This window comes from Caretta caretta, chromosome 8 (assembly GCF_965140235.1).
Source record: "Caretta caretta isolate rCarCar2 chromosome 8, rCarCar1.hap1, whole genome shotgun sequence".
Lineage (NCBI taxonomy): Eukaryota > Metazoa > Chordata > Testudines > Cheloniidae > Caretta > Caretta caretta.
In genome coordinates, this window is record NC_134213.1 from 25,146,590 (window position 1) to 25,156,515 (window position 9,926).

General features: G+C 40.2%; 1 long non-coding RNA gene across 1 annotated transcript in view; it reads right to left on the reverse strand.

Moving 5' to 3' along the window:
- Positions 1–8,710, reverse strand: part of LOC142073080 (uncharacterized) — a 62,288-nt gene extending 53,578 nt beyond the window's left edge. Inside the window, exon 1 of the long non-coding RNA XR_012669768.1 lies at positions 8,577–8,710. This is a non-coding gene — a long non-coding RNA (uncharacterized LOC142073080). The remainder of the gene's footprint in view (positions 1–8,576) is intronic.
- Between the last annotated feature and the right edge of the window lie 1,216 nt (positions 8,711–9,926).

Sequence of the window (9,926 nt, forward strand, 5' to 3'; positions counted from 1 at the left end):
AGTGATTTCAATGGGAGCAGAATCAGGACTGGGGTTTTTGGGGGTGTGTGTGGGGGGGTGCAATAATAGTAATTAGATATGGGTCTGACATGCAAAATTTGGATCAAGATCTGGACCTAAACTTCTGGAACAGAAGGTGTTTGAAACTCAAGTTTATCCTCAGCCCCAATGGAAATAAGTATCAAGCAGAAGGTTTTAAACTAGAGCTGGTCACATTTTTTTGAAGTTAGATTGTTTCCATTACCTTTTTGGTTGCAAAGTTAAATGTTCAAGGGAGCAAAAATAAATTCAAAGAAATTATCTTTTTTTTATTAAACAAGCAACAAGAGCTGTTTGAATTTTTGTAATGTAGGCAACATTTTGATAAACCAGTGAAATACCTTGAAAATTTGTTGTGATTCTTTTTTTCAACCATTCAACTATTCTAAATTTTACAAAAGTGCAGAGATGTTCAGATCTGAGGCTTTATTTTGGGTCCCTTTATGTAATCTTTTTTTTTAATTAAGCATATAAGACCAAGCCAGTTCTGAGTAGAAAACTGCTCTTCTTTGTGAAGTCTAATTTAGCATTTGTTTCGTGTGTGGGTGAGAAACACATTGACAACTCATTTGTTATATCACTCATCATAATCCTCCAGTCATTCTCTGCCTATCCAGTTAACATGCATTGTTTGTGCATGTAATTACTTCCTTTATTCCTTCTTATGTGAACATTCTACAAACCACTTTAGTTAATCTCATATTATTTATTTAGATTGATTTCTTCAATTTATCAGTATTGTACTATATTTTTATCTTCCAGAGTATATGCAATCTTTCAGATCTGTCCATGAATGTGATTAGTGGACTCTCTACATGTCATCTTCTAACTTCATACATAGAAAACTCCCATTTACTTCTGTGGAGTTGTACGCCAGAAGCAAGTAATAACCAGGTTGCTAATTTGTTAATGAAGAATAGCACTGGTCTAAGGATGGACATGTACAGAACCCTGCTTTTCTTGTATTTGTAATTATTCCAAGAGTCTGATTCAAGCAGTTACTTATTTATCATATATAGGACAATCCAATTCACATATTTTTTCCCTCTATGAGAATGTAGCATGGAACTGTAGTCAATGTTTTAACTAAACCAAGTTATACTGTGCTTATAGCATTACCTTTATCCTCTCCACTTATCTTTGCATGACAGAAAGCAATTAAATTGGTTTGGCATAATTTGTTTTTGAAAAACCCTATTACCCACGGCTTATTGCTGTCCAACATTCTAAATGTTTCCTTCTTTTTAGACTCTTTCATTAAGTCAGTGGGTTTTTTTTTTAATAAAAATAGCTATTTTTATACTGCAAAACATGGGGGGAAAAACTGAGAAAAATAAAAACTAATACCCACATCCATAATGCAAAGTCATCTTTACCTGATTTTTTTCTTACTATTGCGAACACTGACATCAAATAGTGGGCCATTTTGAGGTCATAATGGAACTCAAGAAACCCAGCTGTGACCCATGGACCTCTTGTTGCCAATAGGAGATGAATAGGGTTATACCCATTTCAGATATATGCATAATAGTTCAACAAAAGTTAATATGTAAGGTCTTTACTGAGAGCCAGTATCCCACTGTTCATCATAATCGTTGTGAAATGTTTATACAGACAATATTTAAGAAGTAATGGCTCTATACTGAAAATTATGTTCTTAAGGTCTTGGAGTTGAGGCAAATTACCAAGAGGTGACATACCTCAGAAAAAAATCCTTTCAAGCAGGAGGTAGCAGATGTTTATCTCCCTGTTGGGTCATTTGGGTATTGTATGTCTCATAATGTAGAGCTACTTGCATACTGAGCCACAAACAAAATAAGAGATTGCAAAACCTACAAAGAAAGGAAATTCATAGGATGAAACAAACAGCAGGGAGTGTCCTGTGTATGACTAAAGACAAAGGGTTGTTAGCGTATATTTTAGCAAGCATAGAAACATAGGGGTTTTTCACATAGGAGGCAAGCTGAGAGTGTCTCTTTCATGAAGAAGCCTATCTGTAAAATGCAGTCAGGGCTTTGGGTGAGCATTACTCTGTAAAACATAAGAGTATCTAATTAATTAAGTCTAGGTTCTAAAATGCATGTTATGATTTTATTTTATATGTAACCATTTGTCTCCAGTACTTCTACTTGCTATCACTTGAATCTCTATGCTCTGTTAAATAAATGTATACTTGATTTCACCATAAACATATCTAAGTGCTGTGTCTTAAGCGGTAGGCGATCTGAGATGGAACTGATAAACAGGAGTGTGCTCATTTGGAAGCAACAAATCTGTGAATACTGCAAGTGCCCAGTGGCCCTGGGGCTGGATGCTCCAACTCAGAGGGCTTGAGGGTTGGAATGTGACAATCTCTATCCCGTAAAGAGGCAGCAGGGCTTGCATAGGAGAGCTAGAGGGTAGTGCTTGTGTTGCCTGTGGCTAGAGGAGTTGAGAAACTGACCCATAGCAGGCACAGACAAGGGCAGGTGGTAATGAGGTGATTCATAGCCCTGGCTACCCCCAGGAAGTGTGACACCAAATGCATGTGATTTTGAGTAGATTTTCATTGTTACATACATATCTCATTGAGTCATAGAGTTTAAGGCCAGAAGGACCAATGGATCATCTAGTGTGACCTCCCTGTATATGACAAGCCATTAATCATCACTCCAGGTCCCCTGCACCAAACCCAACAACCAGAATTAGACCAAAGTATTACAGACCACAGGAGACTAAACTATTGTGTGCCATACGCAGGGAACAGCAGGAAACCAAGGTGCACTAATGCCTGAGGCCTCTTCAATGTAAGAGGAATCATTAAATGAGATATATCAAGATGATGCTAGCCAATGACCTGTGCCCCATGCCGCAGAGAAAGATGAAAAAAAACCCAAGTTCCCTATGTATCTGACCTGGGGAAAATTCCTTTCTGGTCCCAAATCTGCTTTGACCCTGTCTTTTTTCTCTAGGTACTTACACACTGAGTGACTTATTAAAGGATACTAAAGTATTTTCAGAAAGACCATTTGAGTACCTAGTGGGTTTGAAAATAAAGGGCTTGTGCAAGTTAATGCCTCCAGCTGTACGTGAAGCCAAGGATTTTTTTTTGTTTTGTTTTGTTAGGGCTGGCTTTTCTGCAGCAAGAAGAAGGGAGTTGGGCTTCCTCACCTTGGCCCCCAGCAGTGCAATCACCTTGCACTGAATGCAGTGGAAATCTTCATCTTTATGCTGGAAAGAAATCATATGAATCATAGAATCATAGAATCATAGAATATAAGGGTTGGAAGGGACCCCAGAAGGTCATCTAGTCCAACCCCCTGCTCGAAGCAGGACCAATTCCCAGTTAAATCATCTCAGCCAGGGCTTTGTCAAGCCTGACCTTAAAAACCTCTAAGGAAGGAGATTCTACCACCTCCCTAGGTAACGCATTCCAGTGTTTCACCACCCTCTTAGTGAAAAAGTTTTTCCTAATATCCAATCTAAACCTCCCCCACTGCAGCTTGAGACCATTACTCCTCGTTCTGTCATCTGATACCATTGAGAACAGTCTAGAGCCATCCTCTTTGGAACCCCCTTTCAGGTAGTTGAAAGCAGCTATCAAATCCCCCCTCATTCTTCTCTTCTGCAGGCTAAACAATCCCAGCTCCCTCAGCCTCTCCTCATAACTCATGTGTTCCAGACCCCTAATCATTTTTGTTGCCCTTCGCTGGACTCTCTCCAATTTATCCACATCCTTCTTGAAGTGTGGGGCCCAAAACTGGACACAGTACTCCAGATGAGGCCTCACCAATGTCAAATAGAGGGGAACGATCACGTCCCTCGATCTGCTCGCTATGCCCCTACTTATACATCCCAAAATGCCATTGGCCTTCTTGGCAACAAGGGCACACTGCTGACTCATATCCAGCTTCTCGTCCACTGTCACCCCTAGGTCCTTTTCCGCAGAACTGCTGCCTAGCCATTTGGTCCCTAGTCTGTAGCTGTGCATTGGGTTCTTCCGTCCTAAGTGCAGGACCCTGCACTTATCCTTATTGAACCTCATCAGATTTCTTTTGGCCCAATCCTCCAATTTGTCTAGGTCCTTCTGTATCCTATCCCTCCCCTCCAGCGTATCTACCACTCCTCCCAGTTTAGTATCATCCGCAAATTTGCTGAGAGTGCAATCCACACCATCCTCCAGATCATTTATGAAGATATTGAACAAAACCGGCCCCAGGACCGACCCTTGGGGCACTCCACTTGATACCGGCTGCCAACTAGACATGGAGCCATTGATAACTACCCGTTGAGCCCGACAATCTAGCCAGCTTTCTACCCACCTTATAGTGCATTCTTCCAGCCCATACTTCCTTAACTTGCTGACAAGAATACTGTGGGAGACCGTGTCAAAAGCTTTGCTAAAGTCAAGAAACAATACATCCACTGCTTTCCCTTCATCCACAGAACCAGTAATCTCATCATAAAAGGCGATTAGATTAGTCAGGCATGACCTTCCCTTGGTGAATCCATGCTGGCTGTTCCTGATCACTTTCCTCTCATGCAAATGCTTCAGGATTGATTCTTTGAGGACCTGCTCCATGATTTTTGCTCCATGATATGCACCCTGTGCACTGAATTATGTTTGTTTCATTAGACACCACTCTCTTTTGTTGAGCTTCCTGAGCTTACTTTGTGCCTGCCCTGCCATTGAACTTTTAACATTTTCAGGAATTATTTGATTCTTCCTATCTAAATATGACTCAACTGAAATTAAAGGACTAGAACTCTCTTTGTTGTACCCAAATCCTCTTACTTGCTAGTTGCCCTTCTGTATTGTATCTCTCCATTTCTCACTGTTCCTCTTATCTTATATTTAGAATAGCAACAGTTTGCTTTCTCTCCTTCAGCTTACTTCCACAATATACTTAGCAATTTGTCTTTCTCCATTAGAAGGAAAAATGTCAAAGAAACTGTAATCTAACAACAAAACAATGTATTAAATAGAGTGAAGAACATTGGTGATTACACCTACTCTCACTCAGCCCAGTTTCCCCACTCAGCTCAATTTCAGATGGCTGGCTGCCTTGCTATACAATTTTTACATATGCAGATCATATTTGTTTTTAGAAGTTGTTTGCTCACCCAGGACAAAGGGATTATCCTGTGTGCACTGGTTTTTCCATGTTCACCAATGGATATAACACTTGTTTACTCCTAGAGGTATTATGAAGTCTTAAATATAAAGTACAACACTGTATGAGACAGTCAGACAGAAGTCTAAAGAGGTGGTATTATTATCATTAATGTCTTGAATTATATTTACATCTCCTTTAAGGGCCCTTTCTAATATTACCAATGTGGTTTAAAAGGGTCTTAGCATAACTGAGAAACTGGCCCAATTATTGTAAGCACCATGAATGAAACAATCTTTTTTTTTTAATGAAGAAACTAACATTTTAGTGATTGAGTAGTACATTCTCCTAGATATTAAAATGAAAATATGGTTACTATTATCTCACTTTTCCTCTGATGGCAACTTCTCTGAAGAACAACTCTGGGTGAAAAGGAGAACTACAGTGATTTGTTCATCTATGTAACTGTTATGAAGTCTATTTGAAATTAGGTCAATTCTGAATGATACACACTTTATGTTCCTAGTCACTAAATTTTCTGGAACTTAAGAGGCTGTTTTCTGTCTTCATAAGTATAAATTAAGAAAGACAAGCTGGCAGAAGGTGAGAACTTAGTCATGCTACTTTATTTAGTGTGAAATGCCAATAAAACCTCACGGCTGTAATCAAACTTTTTTAAAGTTCAAATTAAACTCCTATGAGCTGTGTCACTGGAGTGACCTGAATATGTCACTGTGGCTCCTTTCTGTCCAAAGATGCTGCTAATTTTTATGCAAGGAGGGAAATACAGTTGTTCCCAATAATTAACTTTGGTAGACTGAATGACACTGAGGGCTGGAATTTGGTTTTTGAACCCACTGTAACATTCGTGCCTGGGGTAGAGGGTCACTGGCTGGAGAGGCTCTGCCTACAGATGATAAAGGAATGCACCCATGGTTATACCCTTTCAGGTGTTTAAAGGGATACAACATGTTATACCCATGGTACATGCACCAGACTGCTGGCCAGGGGGCAAGTGTGGCAGTAGGAGCGGTGAGAAGAACCCTGGCCACATCTATCCCTTTTTGGTCTCCAGCATTCTGTGCCACTCCCCTCCTTACTGTCAGGGGGCCAGATTCAGAGGTGGGCTAAATAGCAGTGTATATCATACATTGGTAAGTCAATGGAGATGTAAGTTGGTATAACTCTGAGGGGACAAAGGGCAGCTTTGAGGCAAGAAAAGTAAACAATACATGGGAGTGGTAAAGTGCAAAGTAAAGCAGCCCCCACAGTGGCTCTGCTCCCCCTCTCTAAATACAAGTCCTCAACTCAAATGAAGGGCTCCACTGTGCTTTGTTGGGGGTGGTGCAGAGTTGCACAGCCTAAAGGGAAATTTACCTCAGGGAGGCACAAGACTTCCCAGGCCTCTTCAGTTTCACTAGGTGAGGAGTATTTCACTATCCAGTCTACACCCTTTTTGAGCTGTGCTGTATATTTCACAGAATGAATGTCTGTATGTGAGGGGAGCCATGTGCCTGCCTATTCTTTGTTCCCCCTCAGACTCCTTATGATGGGGGGCATCCTGGTGGTAACCCTTGCACTTCTCTGAGTTCAGGAACTGAACCTCCTTCTGCCGGCTGCACAAGGTGTACCTTTCCTCCCTCTTCCCCCAGCCTATGCAACCACATGAAGACCAGGTCACAATTTAGGAGCTTCAATAAGAGTTAGATCAGTCCCTCATACTCTTTGCAGTGCCCATGTCTGGTAACATGCACCATTGCTCCATATCCCCACTGATACTCACTCACAGACATGTAAGATTCTGGCTGCCTCCTTCACCAGAATGAAAGTGGGAATGTGTCCTTATCCCTTCTAGCCCACACTACTTTGCATATCCATGCCACAGAAGCTAGAATATGGCACTTAAAGAATAGCAATATTCTGACATGGGTCAGCAATATTCTTTGTTTAAAGAGCAGCGTCATAGCTTTCAGTTTAGTTCATTTTAGGCTCCCTGTTACTTTCCACCACCACCACCACCCCCCACCCCAGTAGACTTAGTAAATAGCTTCCCAAACCACCTGCAAACTCAAGGTCAACCTCAGGCAAACTCAAATGTCTATTGCAATGTGATAAAAACAAGACTGGCTGTTCCAGGTGACAGGCTGTCAGCTTTTATTTATTTATATAGTCTTGAACTCTACTAGATTTATGAGTGTCAAGCCTGGCAGGCCATACACGGAAACACTGCAGAGAAAAACAGGGAAGAATACTGTTGATTTTAAAGTCTGACACACTGTAGTTTCTGTGCAAGTAAATACTGTGGATAAAATAAACCTAGACTGTTGAGATAAATTGAGTGTTTCTATGTAACCAGTTGAAATTTAAAGACCCAGACACCTCATTTTGTAACAAGTGGGAGTTCTGAGGTAATTAAAAATATTTTCTTGCACAAAATAGTTGACATAGTAATTATTTTTTCAAAGGACCTTTCCATGATAGTATCTTTAGCTTGCCTCTTATTGCAATCTCATGCATACATGCACAGTTGGTTCTTGTCATACCTTTTAAAATAAGCATTTTGTCAGAAATATTGCTAACTAGAGCTCAATTCAAATTGCAAAATTAAATGTGGATCCAGGTTTGGTTCTGGTTCATTTTTTGGCTCAGGCTGCTCTCCATGTGTTCTTTTTTTTTGGGTGTGGGGGAGGAATAACAAGAACAGTCACTTTCCCAATAAACATAAGACACAGCCTCATGGGTGGATTTATTTTAGTACACAGGAGAACAATGCTGCAACCCAGAACTGCCACTTCTGAGCCTCCTTTGCTTTTGAAAATGGAGGGTATGATTTTCTGGTCTTATATGGCTTTAGGAAGGGATATTTTCTGGATATATGTAGGGAATACACAGCAGCTTTAGGTGAACTCTTAAGGAACGAGCATCCTGTTTTCACTGAAATGTCAGAAGTAATAAAGAAACAAAGAAGAATGAAAAACAGAAAATGTGCCTGCAATGTAAACAGTATAGTCTCTGAATAAAGGTCTTTAAATGTACAATTAATTTAAAATGTATATACATAATATATAAATATACATATACAGAGAGAGTGACAGAAAAGTGTAATGCTTTCCCTGAATAGTGTCACATATTAACAAAATACATTTCCAGGACAACAAATTGATGTCCAATCCCTGGGGTATATTGCCCTCTCATTTATCATCCCTTTTCCCTTTTAAAAAAAAGTTCTTAAAGCACAGTTCTGGGGTTACTGACTTTCTGTCATAGTCTCTCAGCCATACTCCCTCGCCTAGCCTTGGGCTTGCTTCAAACACCCCTCCCCTTTGCACTTAGTCACCAAAAAGAGAAAAAGCACAATCAGAAAGAGACTATGATGTGACCTGAACGTTGACTAATATTTGAACAGCCTCTGATAGCTCCTGGGCTTAGAAAAGTTTGCATTACCTGCTCGTTTTTGTGTCTGACATTTTTGTTCCATCTCAGGTTCCCTCTTCTAGTGGCAGATTCCAGCTCCCAGTAAAGAGTATGCCTGAAGTTGCTTCTGAACTGAAGATAACCCAGGAACTTGGAGATGCCAAGTATGTTGGCATTTGAGTTATATAAGCTCCCAGGATGTCAGCGGCGCTAATGCTGAAAATGTATAAAGATTCTTACATATAACATGTGAAAAGCAGAAAGTGTTCTAGCAGCAAAACAGCTTCACAACAGCCCTGTAAGGCAAATAAGGAATATTGTGTGCACATTACAGGAGAGTGAACTGAGGCACTAACAGGTTAAAACTGAAGCTGACATAGAGTAGAGCCAGGAATAAAGCTTGTATTTGTTCTTGTGCACCGGAGGCCTGAAAAGTTTGCATTTAATTAATGGGAGACTTTCCATTTACATTATTTAAAGCAGAATCTGGCCCTAAGAACACAATGAGAGATTGTACCTGACCCCTAAAAAGGGGCATATGATGTGTGTATGGGTAGGATCCTTATGTCTTTGTCCTACTCTTTCCCATCTGTGCAGAGCTGGGCACTATTTAGTGCTATGCATCAGTGTAAGACTAGGGCACACTATAAATAAGTACATTATGGCCCTAATCCACCACCCATGTATAGGGTGACCAGATAGCAAGTGTGAAAAATCAGGACAGGAGGTGGGGGGTAATAGGAGCCCATATAAAAAAAGCCCCAAATATCGGGACTGTCCCTATAAAATCAGGACATCTGGTCACCCTACCCATGTAAATCAGTGGGTGTTTTACTATTGATGTGGTCCCTGTATCTGTGAGTAAATATCTCTCATAAACTCCTGTGGCCCTCAGGCTTCTGGCAAACTGCCACTGTGCCCCTGGGTCCTGGAAGTCATATCTGTGCCCTATAGGGGCATCTATGATTGGAGAGAAAGAATGATCCAGTAGCTAAATCCCTAGCATGGGATTTGGGAAACCTAGATTAAATCCCCTACTTTCCCACAGACTTCCTGTATGACCTACAGGCAAGTCATTTAGTGTTAATGTGCCTCAATTCCCCATAGTAAAATGGGGATAATATTTAAAACTACCTCATGGGTGTCTGTTAGGATAAATACATTAAAAGATTGTGAGGTGCTCATATAGTACAGCAATATAAGTACAAGGTATAGATAGTTTATATACATTGACAGCATTTCTAAATTTGATTTGACTATTTTTAAAACAAATATTTTAGACCCAAATAGAGGTGAGGAAATCAATGTTCATTTTGAACTTGCTTTTTTTAAAGTATCAGTTCTCTAGGGTTATTCATTCAAATTGTTTCATTTAAAAAT